The 14,817-nt window shown below is 38.8% G+C and overlaps 1 protein-coding gene across 6 annotated transcripts in view; it reads left to right on the forward strand.

Moving 5' to 3' along the window:
• The window catches only part of sema5a (sema domain, seven thrombospondin repeats (type 1 and type 1-like), transmembrane domain (TM) and short cytoplasmic domain, (semaphorin) 5A), a 157,218-nt gene that overhangs the window by 12,134 nt on the left and 130,267 nt on the right, over positions 1-14,817 (forward strand). Inside the window, exon 1 of one of the 6 annotated variants that reach the window (XM_008438632.2) lies at positions 12,268-12,402. The exons of the other annotated variants lie outside the window; for them this stretch is intronic. The gene's annotated coding sequence lies outside the window, so the exon portion shown is untranslated. Of the gene's footprint in view, positions 1-12,267; positions 12,403-14,817 lie in introns of those variants that run through there. 6 annotated transcript variants of the gene reach the window in all.

Raw genomic sequence — 14,817 nt, forward strand, 5'->3', positions numbered from 1 at the left:
ACCTCCCATGTAGCAGCAATTATAATGAACGTGACTGCAAGAGAAAGGTGTTCAGTTGCCTAAACTCCAAATTTAGCTAATAAGTCAATTGGTCAATTAATCCAGTCAGACTTCTACATTCAGACTTGGATGTATTCAGTCCAAATGCCCTCGTAAATATAGCACAACATGGTCAAGGTGATCATATAATGGAAAAAGTTACCCACCAGCTAGTTGTATCAATCATAGACTTTGCATTCATCCTTCCTCCCTAGAAGGGATCTTCCTACCTTGTAGTTTTTTGTAGTTCTTTTCCTGTTATGCTGGAAAAACCATTACTCAATAAAATACCTGCAACACCATTACTCAATAAAATAAATGCAACACCAAATTGAGGAGAACCAGTATAAAAGATATGTCACAGAGGATAAAGAGGAAACTGGATACAAAAAGAAATTAAATATCAAAAATAGCTGTTTACTTTTTGATTTGTTTCAGCATCTGAACATGTATTTATTTAGTTAAATCAATATTAAATAGTTTTGTTTTCATTTTAGCAGGTTTCATTTTTTTGAAACCATTGTTAGATAAAACTTAAATATCTTAAAAATACGTTTCAGCAGCAACAAGCGCATAGTAAATTGAGAAAAGCTAAAAATGATAGCTGCTATGCTTAGCTACACATTCTGGTCCGTTTCTACTATCTAAACCCTACACTTATTTTGTTTTTGTTTAAGTTTTCGGTTTTATTTTGCTATAAAACATATTTAAGTATTTGCTTTAATATGACATTAAATAAAAGAAAACTAACTTCCATTTAAATATAAATTGAATCTGTTTTTTTGCAAAATTTCTCAAAGTACATCAAGTTTTACGGGTTAGAAGTCGAACAGGATTCATTGCCCCATTGAAAGACAGATTCGGTGCAAATAAATGCACGTATTTTGTACTTATTTGCAACTACTGCATTCCTTCTGAGCACTTCAAAGTTGTCAAATTATCATGATCTAGCAAAGAGCTGCCCTTGAATTTGTTAACTTGTGGTTTTGCTAAACTATTCAGGGCAGAATGAAAGTTTCATTCCAGCATTTCTTAGCCTGTGAATTTGAGTATTAAGAGTGCGATTCACGTGTCTAAAAAGCCCCATTGATGCAGCCTTCAGAAACTCTTTGGGGAGATCAGCGAGAAAATGTTAAATTAAAGGAGATAATGCATATAAATGAAATGCTGTGCATCCATTTGTGCACAGCTGCCCGGCGGCTTTGTCCCCACAGCAGTTCTCATGCTCAGCGGCGTATAATTGAATGGATATAACTGTTTACTATATCATTTATGACCGATTGTTTTTCAGACCTGAGGCAAGCACCTTGTAACATGAAAATGATTACTGAGTATGAGTGCCGAGCCGTCAGCAGCCTTCTTTTGGGTATTCGGTTTTCATTTTTCACTTTTTGTTTTGATCGTGGTATTAGGCTTGATACCATGAACTGTTTAATCTAATCTTAAAGGCTCAGACCCATCACAGTGTTCATCCCTGATCCCTTCTGTCATCACACTGTGCTCACCGATAGAAACACGTAACCCATGTCTGGACGGGATCTGGCTGCCTCTCAAAACACAAAAATATTACTCTTAGGTAAATTGTTTGCTCCGAATTACCCCCCAGGTACGAGTGTGTGTGTATAGTTGTTTGTCCTATGTTGCCCTTTGATGGACTGGCGACCTGTCCCAAGGTAAAGCTCGTCTCTTGCTTTGGAGATGGGCGTAACCCCCCCCCCCCACCCCCCGTCCCCCCAATGACCTTTTACTGATGAACGGGTTTAGACAATGGCGAGATGGATGGAGATCGAGAAGGCAAAATTACTTTCACTCTGTCTAGGCCTTACTGGACTGTGAATGCTGAAATTCTTTGGGAATATTGAAAACAGGAACAAAGACTGAAAATACAAATTCAGTTTCATTTAGAGTGTGATTACATCCATTTTCAGAAGACAGGTCAGTTTATATTGACGGTGAGCTTGTTTAAAAATAAGCCAAACCGCAGAGTTGAAAGTAATTAGAAAAACCTGATGCTCTCAGATTTGATTACATGTCGGTTTTTTACAAAAAAAAATAAATGGAGTGAATAGTTTTGGCAAGTCTGATGGGAATTTTGAGACATTTTGCAGGCGGAAAATTGCGCGTGCGCTCATAACTACATAAACACCACTACGATTTATCCACTCGAATTGAAACTGGCACACTTAACAACTGCAAAAAATTGTCTTCCCCGAGTACGCAGTTGCATCTTCCTGAGTTCGTAGTGAAGAACGCTGTTTGACCAGCAGCGCTGATATTTGCATTGCGATGGCAGATTGCCCTACCACTGACACCAGCACAAACACAGCAATTAGCCCTAGCCAGGAAGAACTCTGTGATGAAAATGATCCCGGCGGCCCCGGCAGCCCACACGGTAACTATGGAAACCCACGGAATGACAAGCCAATTGTTGTTGACCTTTGTGATCCGGCGTCTCAATGGGGGTCCGGCCCTGCTGAGAGTGAGAGTAAAAGGCATAATCATGCACATGTAAACTAAACAGTCATTACCCTATGGCCCCAGAGTGTTCTTCTTTTAAGAGCCTTTTGGTTAATTATTTATCTGGCACCAACAAAGTAGATTATTTTTTAGGATGGCTGGTGTCTGTTCACTCTGCCTTTACAAAGAATTTGACTTTATTGGCTGAGAACTGCATGACAGAACGGATTTTACTAAATTTCTCCCAGTAGGCAAATTATTCCTCCTATGCAAGTAAACTCAGAGGCTCAAACAATAGTTGAAGTGGTTTCTGTTGCTTCCTGCTGGGTTTTGTCCTCACATTACCCAGAGGTATTTATACATCACAGCCACTTTGTCATCATTTAATTCCTCCCTTCTTTCTCCTGACACTTGCGGTTTCAGGCTTGGTGTGGACCCATACAGTGCCATGCAAATGTTTTTGTTTTTTTTGTTTTTCAAATTTTGTTTTGTTAGAACAACACAATTCTATGTATTTTATAAAATCTACAAACCTTTGGGACTCATTTGTCTTCAGCCCCCTGAGTTAGTTTTATGCAGAACCACATATCTTATCTTTTTTTTTTTTTCCACAAAATACGTCACGTTTAACAAGATCAGATGGGGAGCGCTCGTGAACATTGATTTTCAAATCTTTCCACAGATTCCCAGTTGGATTTAAGTCTAGACTTTGACTGGGCCATTCAATCGCATAAAAATACTTATCAACTATCACATTTATTAATCATATTATATCACATATCATATAAAAAGTTCAACAGGTATGGGGGGTTGTTTTGATCATAAGCACATTTTTTTTTCTGTTTAAGTCTGTAGCACTGAGTTTTGATTCCTTCCTGGTTTATTTCCACATAAATGAGAAAGTTGCAATGGTGTGTGCAAACATTTTACCCCCCTCCTTTTATTTGTGCTATTGTCTGTCATTTTGAGAGATGGTATGGTGTTTCTATAGCAACTCGAAGGTTTCCCACAGTGAATTTGAGAGCCTGTCCGTCACAAAGGGAATGAAAGTTAGTCATTCACTGCATTTCTGTTTTTCATCGCCAAAGAGGAAATTATGGTACGGCAACAACACAGCATCTGTTGTTTATCCACACAAACCCGACATGACACTACACTTGAAACCAGATGTTTACATACAACCGTGACTGTTGGAAGGACGCATAAGCCTTTTCCACAATCCTGCGAAATCCTAAGGAAAGGTATGTGCTCTTGACTTTGCAGAAAGTGATGAAAAAAAGGCAGTTTTGTAGAATTTAGTAAGAAACCAAGACCTAAAACAGAAAAAACTTTAATCTGATTTAATTTCAGACATTGAGGGGGGAAAAAAAGCGATGCGTACCTGTGTACAGTTTATGCAAATGTCTGATTCCAGCATCGTCAATTGTGTTCCGTCGCCTTCTCTCAGAGCTAATCCGTAATGATTTGGCATTTTTACAGAATAATGAAATTTAGTGAGGTTATCAAAGAGGAGAAACTTTCAGAATTGCATCAGACATGAGCAAGAGGTGGGACTGACATGATGAAAAGTGCTCACGTATCAGACAAAACACGCACGCAGCAGTTCTCTGATGGGACGCATCCTTGTTGAACAGGCAGGGGGGGAGCACTGTAATTTCACACTGCATGTTAAACAGCACAAGAGCAGGTGTTGGAAATTTGACTTCAGAGACAGAGGAAGAGAAAACGCAGGCAGGTGACACACACAGTCCTAAACCCGCTATTATTATTATTATTATTATTATTATTATTATTATTATTGTCGTTGGGTTTGAGCGCGAATATCTGCGATTTTGAGTGAAACATCCAGTTTTCATGTCGGCACGTCAGAGGGAATTATCTCCGCTGAGCCCGCCAGTCACTCGCCCTGCACTGTTACACTACATTAGCTCTGTCCTCTTTCTCCACTACAACCTCAAACTGAGCTCAAATAGCAAAAGGAGTCTGTCTTTTAACCATGACATGAGCACAGAACCAAAAAGAGGGACCGTATTTGGGTCACGATTAAGTAATCCCCAAAGCCTCTTTTTCTTTTTTTCTTTTTTTTTTTGCACTCGGGGGATCAAGCTGCGAGGATGTTAGAAAGGTTAAAAGAAGAGAGATGGTGGCAAACTTAAGCGACAACAGAAGTGATTACTGTAAACTTTTTTTGTTGTTGTTTTGACTTCATTTTCTTCTATATTTGTATCAGTAGGAGGTAGGGAAGAGGGATAGGTGAAGAGGAACACGGGCAGTAAGAAGGGGGGGATGAGGCGTGATGAGCAGGGGGGGCTGCAGGGGAGAAGAGGTGAAAAGAGGATTTAAAATGAGAGAATCCAGGATGAAAAAGGGAAGATGCTTTGCCAGCCTTTGTTTATTGACTGATCGGGTGCTCTGGGGCCATTTGGATAGGGAAGTGAGTCATGAGTTTTCACCAAGCGCACAGGCAGACAGAGGGGTTAGTACATGCTTTTTTTGTCTTTTTTTTCTCTCCTCTGTGGGATGTCACCCTGTAGTAATTCTGTGAAAGATGAACGACTTTCAAGTAGAAATGAGAGGATCATTTGATAGCAGGGCTCTGCTCGTATAATTCTCCTTTTGTAGGAGCCTCTTCATTTCACGCTGCGGCTCGCACCTCGGAGGTGAGAGTAAAACTGGACTGCCTCCTGTGAGACTTTAACACTCTCTGCTATGTATAGGCACAACTAAATTAACAGCCAGCTATTACTAAAGCAGGGGCTCAGCTTGTGTTTGCTTTCGGATTTTGTATATAAGCAGAGGAAGTGACTTGCCTGAAAATCTTTTAATGATTTTTGGTTGAGATGCTCTGATCTTTAATTTAAATGCCTCCCCCCCCCCCATCCCCCAAGGAAGAGCAGTTTGTCTTACATATATAGTCTTGTGCTTATCCTGGTGTCACAAACAAATATATAAAATGTCTCAGCTATGCTGCTACCATTTGCCTTCGGCTGCATTATTATTAAAAAGATTGATAATTACATTTTCTTTCTTGCTAGTGTCAATATTGTGTTACAGAGCTGATAAATCATCATGCAGACTGCTAAGAGTAAGTAGGAGGAGGGAGATGCAACAGATATTAATATCAGAGGTTTAAAGAAAATATGGCTGTCATTTTGTCATCGGTAGAGTCTTTTCCATGTGCAACAGCCGACTTCTCATGTAGTAATCCCTACACTGGAAATATGCTTTAAATTCAGGCTGTCAAATCATTATGCTCTATTACAGATGGACATGAAATCAAAACAATTGGATAAAACAGATTTCCATGTTCAAGCCTTCCTCTTGTATAAACCTCTAGATTTGTTTCCTTTGTAATTGTTACTCTTGCAGCCTGAGATGTCCTCCACTGCTCTATATGTTTGCAGAAAATACAAGACAGATATCTGTTATATTGACTCTCTGTCCACAAAAGGGCAGCACTGAAAAGGTGGTGTTGCACAGAAAGACTCACTCTGCAGCAACAGTCTGTCTGCTGACAACTTGTCAGTAAGGAAGGCAGCAAATGGCTGTGCTAAAAGTTGCTAAATTAATTCAGTACCTAATTTGCATGGTTTACTATTTAGATGTACCTATCTAAATGTTGCAAATCATGCATGGTTTACAACATTGTGGGAATGACGATGCAAGTTAAACATCCCCCAAAAATAAATATTTTTAATTGAATTAAAAGAATTTTTAAGAGTGCTAGTTATTTTTTTAAAACAGTGCTTTACTTTTCAACGGTAGGTAGCTGCATTGAGTACTAGTGGCCAATATAGGGGTGCCACACAACCACTATGCTAAAGCTAAATCATAGATTGTGGGTCGGTGACGTCCGCCGAATATCCGACCGTAGAATGGCATCAGTTTTGGGTGTTGCACCAATATTGGATCTGATTGATCCAATCTGTACTTTTTAGGGTTTTATTCCTCTCTGGTATTGCCTCCATTGCTTCTTATCTTAATTGAGTGCATCATTTTTGGGATACAAAAAGTGCTTTTGATGTAATATGTTTAGAGCTATCCCAGCTTCGTGTTCTCTGTAGCAACACAAACAGCCAGAAAAGCTCTAATTTGATCAGTGAGAGGATATAAATACAGAAAATCCTTTAATCTTCAGCAAATGAAAACATTTATCTATGCTTTGAAATATTACGCAGGGCTTATCAGAGCAATATATACTGGGGGGAAGAAAAAAAAGCCGAGTTATAAGACGATACTTTACCCAGCAGATGAATGAGAAAATCAAATCACAGAGGATGCCGAATTCTTTTTATCCAACCTCATGTGAAAGTTTGTGATAACATCAAAAAGATAAAACAGTCCACTACATGCATTTCAGCAAGGGGAAAAAAAAGAGATACTGAGGGAGATGAGGGGCGATATGAAGGCAAAGAGATAAGAACTTCGGTTTCCAAGACAAAAAGGGAAAGAATCTGATTCCTGAATGGAAAAGTAAAGAGTAGGAGGGAGAAAATTGAGGAGATGGAGATAGGGAGGGATGAGTAAACACCACATGGAGCAGGTCTGAGGGAAATAATTGTACATGGAGCTTCTCTCAATAGGAACCCACCCAGTAGGTCCCTGAGTGAGCTGGTCAGTTGGATTCAGCTGTCAGTGGGAGAGCGAAAAGGACAGATAGGCAAAGAGTTTGGCCTGACAGGATGGTGGAGGGGAGAGAGAGATCAATTTTCTGAAACCTTTTTACTGGTATATTTTCTGGATGCTCACTCAAGACATTCCCAAGTTTCTACACACTGTCAACTCTCTTAACTGTAGTCTGCTGGATTTTACTCTAGACTTTCCCAACTGACCCTCAGGTGCTTTGCAGACTATTTTCCACTTTGGACTTTAGCCCTTAGGCATTTGAAAGTAGTGGAGATTTGGAACTTTCTTGCTAATTCTTGGCCATGGTTCAGTGGGTATTTATTACTACTTTATTTATTTTTATTCAAAGGAAACTTGTCCACTTAAATAATTGGATATTAAACAAGTCTTTCCGATGTTCACTTTGGCTTTGGCAATACACCGTTGTCTTCTCATTAAACTTCTGCACATGTAAAAGATTATAGAGGAGTCTTCAAACTTATAAGGCCGTGGCATCATAGAACCTCTTTTCTACACTGAAAATAATCTTGCAACCCTCAGGCTTCTGCAGTGACCCTATGGATAACTTACAATGTTTAAAACCAAGCTGAGTCCTTGTGAAAGACCAATCCAAAATTATGTGTTTTACTTTCAATAAATTTATTAACCAAATACATTTAACAGATAAAGACATTCATTCCCCTTTTTAACATTTTGTCCCTTTGCAACCTTTTAACATGCCATGCTCCCGTGAAACGTGTTGGTGGCATCATCATGTTTTTCCTCAACATGGACTGATAATCTAGTCACAATGGGTGAGATGTGGGATGGAGCCAAATTCAAGGCAATGCTGGAAGAAAACTCGATTGAGACGGAGAAAACCTTGAGACTGGGACAACAGCCATAAATATACAGCCGGTAGGATGATGATGATGATGTGGTTCAGATCAAAGTGTTTTCTCTTCTTTTCTTTTTCCGTCGTCTTTTTTTTTTCTTCTAAAATATAGATCAAGGCACTTTCTTGTGTTAAAATGACTGAAAGTCTAGACCTGTGGGAAGACTTGACACTCTCAATCCAGTTTGATGCAGCCTGGAGCAATTTTGCAAATAAGAATGAGAATCACAGTGGACAAATACACCTTTTAGATATTTATTACTAAAAGCATCTTCGAAGCATGTCATTTTCTTTTCCACTTGATAATTATGTTGTGTGTTGTGTTGGTCTGTCACATAAAATCCAAATAAAAACACCTTGGAGATACAGAAAACGCTAGCCTTGAAATTAAGAAATGTAATACGCGGCCACATCTTTATATTTTTGTGACGGCTTCTCAAAACAAAACAAGGAAAAACCACAAAAAAAAGCACGAGGTTAAGTGTTTTTTTTGTTGTTTTTTTATTCATTCGCCCTTTGATTTCCAGAAACTCTCCCTCAATTGCAGCACGCTCTCAAGACACGAGACTCTCAAGAGTCATGCTCTTTGCCAGACCAGGGTGATTATGGTCTGGCGACTCCAAGACACAATGCTGCCTCAGTTCTGAAGGTGAAACCACATAGTGGACATGTGGTCTGATCTAAACCAACAGCAAATAATAAAGTGTTCATTATTCCCTCTGAATACCCTTTCAGTCCATCTTAAATAAACAGGCTGGAGAAAAGGACGACCAGTAACCGCGTGGCTTCCTGCCAACATCGAGCTTCTTGTTCTATACATTTAAGCCAGACTTGACTGTGATACATTTTTTTATGTGTGCATGACAGCAAGTGGTCATTTGGAGCTGAATACTTTTGTGCATAAGTGGGAGGTTTGTTTCAAGGGATATTGTCTTATGGGAAATTAAGTCTAGCCAGGTACTGGGTTGCAGCGATAAGGACGTAAGCTGCGGCAGAAAGCAATACAATAAATCTTTAGGTATTGCTGGGGACTACTCTTTGTTTCCATACACAGTCCAGGGTTGGTTAATGCAGTGGTTTCATTATGCTGTTTGTTAAAACAAGAGCGTTTATGTTCTTCTACTAGAGCTCTGTAGAGTTCCTCTGACATTCCCTGGAGACGTGAACTTTAGTATTTCATCAGTGTTTTATCAAATACTATGCAGATTATTGATCTTGTTCTTCTGTGTTGGTAAAGATTATTTAAATAACGACTATAAAAAGGCAAAAAAAAAAAAAAATGCCGATCATATGAAGATACTAAACTCAGAATATTAACAATGTAACAAGTAAGGTTCCAGCACCATAATTCTTTTTTATTCCCACTCATTTCAATGTTCATCTGTTGTTGGATTTGCAGTTTCACCCGTTTTTTATAACTCTGTCTGGGCCAGCTTTCCTCACACAGGAGCTCTTATTTTACTCGGTATTTCCAAGTTGCTTCTGCTGCAAAATAAGTCCAAATTATCAGCCACCCACCACCATGTTTTACGGTTGCTTTGAGCTGAAGGGATGTCTGCTATGGCCAAACGTCACCCTGCTGGTCACATCTTTTAAAAATGGCATACTTCCAGAAGTCCTGAACTTTGTTCCCAGAAAAAAAAGAGGCATGTTTTAATGACAACCTATCCAATCAAACTCTTCTGGTCGTTGTTTTTTATTATTATTGTACTGCCATAAACTTTTTATCATTTAACTGAGGTTCATAAAGTATGCAGTTTTTCTGGTTAGGTCAAATTGATGGAGTATTTAACTGCCTGTTCAAAATTCCTGATGATATCTTGGATGCCTGCCATTGAGTTAAAGCACACACACCTGAATAACTCAAGCCGGCAAGATGCTGGGTGTTTTTTTTTTCCTCTTTCGTTGGTGCACACAGTTGATGATGATTTCCGAGTCACGTCCACGAGATAAAGCAATTCATTCACATCAACACAGCAGCCTTCTGTGTTATCAGCTGTTTATTACTTTGTAAGACCTATTTTTTTTGTAAAGGCATGGCATTATCTCACTTCCCCTGTTATTTCACTGAAACACGGAAGAGATGGCCTGTAGTTTAAGGTTTCTGAGGTTACAATTAACATTTGGGAACATCTGGAGTCCTTTGAATGTGTTTTTTTGTTTGTTTTTGTTTTTGATGTTTAATACCCCTTTGGCTGTGTTGGAGCGTATTGACGTGTTTATCGCCTGATGCTGAAATGCCATCATTTCTGGCATTCAGACAGATGGAGCTAGTTATGATTGGCTGTTTATCTCACTCTCAATCAATTTTTATCCAATGACTTTAAAAAAAAAACCTACTTAAATCTAGGATGTACGTTCCACAAATTCAGAAAATAATTCATAGAATATGTTTTTGAATTGTTTAAATGGAGTAGACTACTAAGTGTGGTCACACTAAATACTCAAACTACAGCTAAATGGTATAAAACACAATTTTACACTTCACAAATGCTTTCACAAACAGTGAAAGCATTGGTGGATGGACCTCTTGATAGGGAGCATTAAAGCAGCATTCACACTAACCATTATGGAAAACTACTGAAGATACTCATCTGTTTTCTACACAGGCTTAAGCTTTTCATGTTAGTGACAGCCTTGGCGCCTTTCTTCATCATCTTATATAGCAAAGGAGAAATATGGGCACACATGAGAGTAATTATCTATTTAAATGGTTTACAAAGGGTAAAAATCAAAAACTGAAATACAAGTTGTAAAGTAAAACCTCTTTATGAATATTAAACTGTTTTTTAACAGGCAACTGCATTAATACTACAGCACCTTGAAGACGGGGAGAATATGCCAAGATTCAGGTTTTCAATCTTGAACAACTCAATCAATATTCAGTCCAGTGACTGATCTTCAAATAAGATCTTTTATAAGATTACCTTATTAAAAATGTAAGATCTTTATGGAAAGACGCTCTACAGCCACAAAGTAAAAATCTATAAATTAATTAAACAATCCACCAACTTTTCTTTAGTTTTAAACTTCCTGTGGGAGTTGGCTGTGCAAATGTGCTGCAGTGCTAATATTAGCACTAGTTTTGTGAACGTGTGCAGAAAAAATTAATGTAGACTAATAAAATACTCATTTTTAATGATATTTTTATCTTGGTTAAAGATGAGTTATTCAGTTGAAGTATGTCACCAGAAAAGATCAAATGTGGGATACATTTATAATGTTTCTCAAATTTACTTTTGGATAATTTTAACTATTGGCTTAAAAAAAAAAAATTCTTAGTCACTCGTGTTTTATTTGCATTTATTGTAGTTATTTTATTTCATATGTCATGATCCATGTTGATTTATTAACAGATGATCCTTATTCCTGTTTCTAAGTCATAAGGAGAAGGCAGGGTTGTACCAGTCGTAAGGTGCGCATTGTGTTTTGTTATGTTGTTTGGAGAAGCTTTACAGCCTGCGGCATCTCCCAGCGTTGGCAGAGATCTGAGAAAGTGAGTCTGCTAAGATAGCGACTGTACTGAAATCAGCAAATAAATCCTCGAGCTAACCAGAGTGAGTTCAGGCATTTACAAAAATAGCTGTTTTTGTGTGTGTACATATAGGAAGCAACATATATAGCTCTGTTTATTTCACATGCAGCTTGGATGCATGTGTCAGGACTTCAGGGGGTCAGCGGGTCGCACTTCCACTGAAAGGAACGTCTCCTCTTTCACATTCTCATAATGGTTTTGCTCCAGCTTGTTGACCCCAGCTTGAGCCTATTCACCTAAATACTGACCTCCAGCTTTCGCTCTGCCTTGTTATGGAGATTCAGGTATGCTAGGGAGAGAAGCACATTTTCAGAAAACCTCATGAATGTGCTATCTTTTTTTTTAATTTTTTTTTTAACTTTATCATGAAAACAGGGAACCAAGCGAAGAAGGCTGGTACTTTATCACCCCTTGACGATAACCTGGGATCAGTGAAGACACGTTGTTTTGTATAGGGGATGTTGTTGCGGGCAACTTTGCGCAGTAGTTTTTGACTTAAAACCTTTGCAGAACTTTTCAGACAGTCATAGTGCTGGAAAGAACTCCTACGCAGAACATCCTTCTCCTGTCTGCTTGCACTACACACAGCGTGGTATTACCGTGCTCTGGTTGTCATTAAAAATAGACCTCTGCCCTTATGAAACCATTGCCCTGTAGCATCCTGATCTATTTTGTACTCCACAGTCCTCCCTTGGGGGCTTATAGGAGGAAAAGCACTCCCTTTACTGTTATGGTTAAGGGCAAAGGGGGATAGGGGGATCTTTTCCTGCGTCTTTTTGTTAACTTAAGAAAAACATCAAAAAGGAGAGACAACACACAATATGAAGCAAAAACCGATACAAGGGACCATCAAGCAGCTGACTCTCAGGAGGTAATTGTGCAACTGCTCTTTGTTTGGTTCTTTAAAGCCTTTGCTGGTTAAAAAAAAAAACAGGAGAGTTGAAGTTTATTCATTTCTTCTTTTCAACTCATAACTTTTTTCCTTCTTCTAAGTGACTTGTATAAGCATTCCTTAAAGAAATAGGCTCCCATCATTGTAAAAAAAATGTTTTTTTTTATATAAATTTATTGTTATATATTTTTGATGAACAACAGTTATTGTGGTTTTGACACCATGGGGTCTCTGCATCAGGGACTGGCATGAGCACTTAAAAATGTGCCTGTCAAATACTCTCCAATACAAGTTTTATTCGCTTATATTTATGCCTAATCCGTGAGTTTATGGCTGCAAACCAAATTGATATTTGACAATAAAATTAGTTACTTTTTTTTACATGTATTTAGGCTTAGTTTGATCATTTTTTGTTGAAAGTCAAAAGATTTTGCACTAATAAAAATGGAACTTTATTGATTTTCACTTCTTCCAGAAATGTTTAAATGCAGATTAGATTGGTGTACTGATTTGTCCAATAAAAAAAAAAAAAAAACAGTTTGAGAAGATCAGCGGGTCGAAACTGAATGTTATAAGTTACCTAGAAATGGTAAAATCCCAGATAACTGCCTCATTCAGACACAGGAGCAGTTTGTCATTTTGGCTGGGGAACAAATGTGCATAAAACGAGTATTAGAGCAACATGTCATTGTCATCAGCATAATCCTACAATCACACCATGTCCTCATGTCTTTATCCTTCAGTTCCACAAGCTAAATCAAACAACTCCTTGATTCTTTTAGTCCTAGTAATATACTAACCATTATTTTCTTTTCTTTTTTACCCAAAGTGAAATTTCATTCCCAAAGTGGAATTTCGCACCTTCTCAAAAAGCCAGGGTTTTATAGATTTAGCTCAACCTGTTAAAGTAATTGATAAATCAGGAGTGTCTATTACAGTCAATAGACACTGTATGTCACCTCAGTTTTTAATGTGATAACTGAGGGCTTTAAGAGTTTCCACTTTTTAGAAACTACAACATATGTGTTGACAAAACTTCTTCAAAATTATTTTTCTAAAAGATCCATATTTAGTCAAAGAACATAATTAGAAAAAATGAAAGGTTAGGGTGGTTAACTTCAATGTGCATTTGTGTGTCAACTTGCAAGGCAGCAGTGTCACAGAGCAGCTATAGAAATTGTGTTTCTGCCTCCGTGGCTGGACTATAATTTAGCTGCAAGCTTGATTAGGTGTCAGCCTGTCACTCCAAACATTCGCGCGCACTTCTGTGTGCTCTTGTCGTGCAAAAGAATATGAATTGATGGGCTGATTGATGCAGATTATCCGGGCGTATTAATCGCTTGAAAGCACAAAAAGGTTTAGCATGACGTTTGTGTCCATATAGCACGGCAGAATGCTTTCATGGCAAAGCTTTTACGGAAAATGTGTAGCTCAGACGAGCAAGAGAAGCAGGAACTCAACAAAGCGCGTGTAGAATTTGTGAGTTATGTTAAGAAGTAACAGAGTCGAAGTAAAAACACACCTGGAGGCCACGTGTGGATTATCCCGCCCACCCCACTGGCGTCCCGGGTAGGAAAACTCCAAAGTCATCATTATAGCTAAGGGTGAAGGGGATCATTAAGTCATTATTTATGTGCTTGCTGCTGTTTTATCACCTCCAGACGCAGTCTTGCAACGCAGACACCCACACTCGCAGCCCCAGAAGAATAGCCTAATTGTTCGCGTTGGCCCAAGGGGTTGTGTCTAACAGAAAAAGTGCAGACATTAACAGTCTTGGGCAGCTGCAGAAAACACTAACCCACCTTATTTTTTTTTTTGTTCCAACCTCCTTGCTCCCCTTCCTCACTGGGCTTGTTTGCACCCTATTTGGGTTTATTTACACAATGCTCCCAAGAACCCCCTGCACTTGCTGTGGCTTGAGGTATGCAGTAGCAGAGGGGAAAGTTTTTACAGGCAATTTCCCCTTTAGAATAGTTTGCTGGATGAGCTCAGTTGAAAGCATGCCGCTATAACAGAGCACTTTGTGCCTCCGCTCAATCAATTTCCCCGTCTTCCTGTGCAACTTTTTTTCTTTTTTTTTTCCTGTAAAAAGCATGCTGAGCTTTGTGGGAAACTTGAGCAAGTTGGTTTATTTCACACTGAGCATGTTTTTTTCGGGGGGAGGCAGAGTGAACCTGAATCATTTTTCACCTGTTCTTTCATAATATTACCCAGTTGTGGATGATTACAGTCACGTTTTAAAGAAAACCGAAAGACTGTCTGGAAACAGAGACACTTAAGTCTTAAAAAGAAAAGTAGACGAGGCATCGGATTGGATTTTAAGCAGACCCACTTTGTGTCGCACCTGGAGCTGTGGCTCTTGTGAAAGGCCACTCAGACTCGGCCCTCTGGACG

This window comes from Poecilia reticulata, linkage group LG20, assembly GCF_000633615.1.
Source record: "Poecilia reticulata strain Guanapo linkage group LG20, Guppy_female_1.0+MT, whole genome shotgun sequence".
NCBI classification, from domain to species: Eukaryota; Metazoa; Chordata; class Actinopteri; order Cyprinodontiformes; family Poeciliidae; genus Poecilia; species Poecilia reticulata.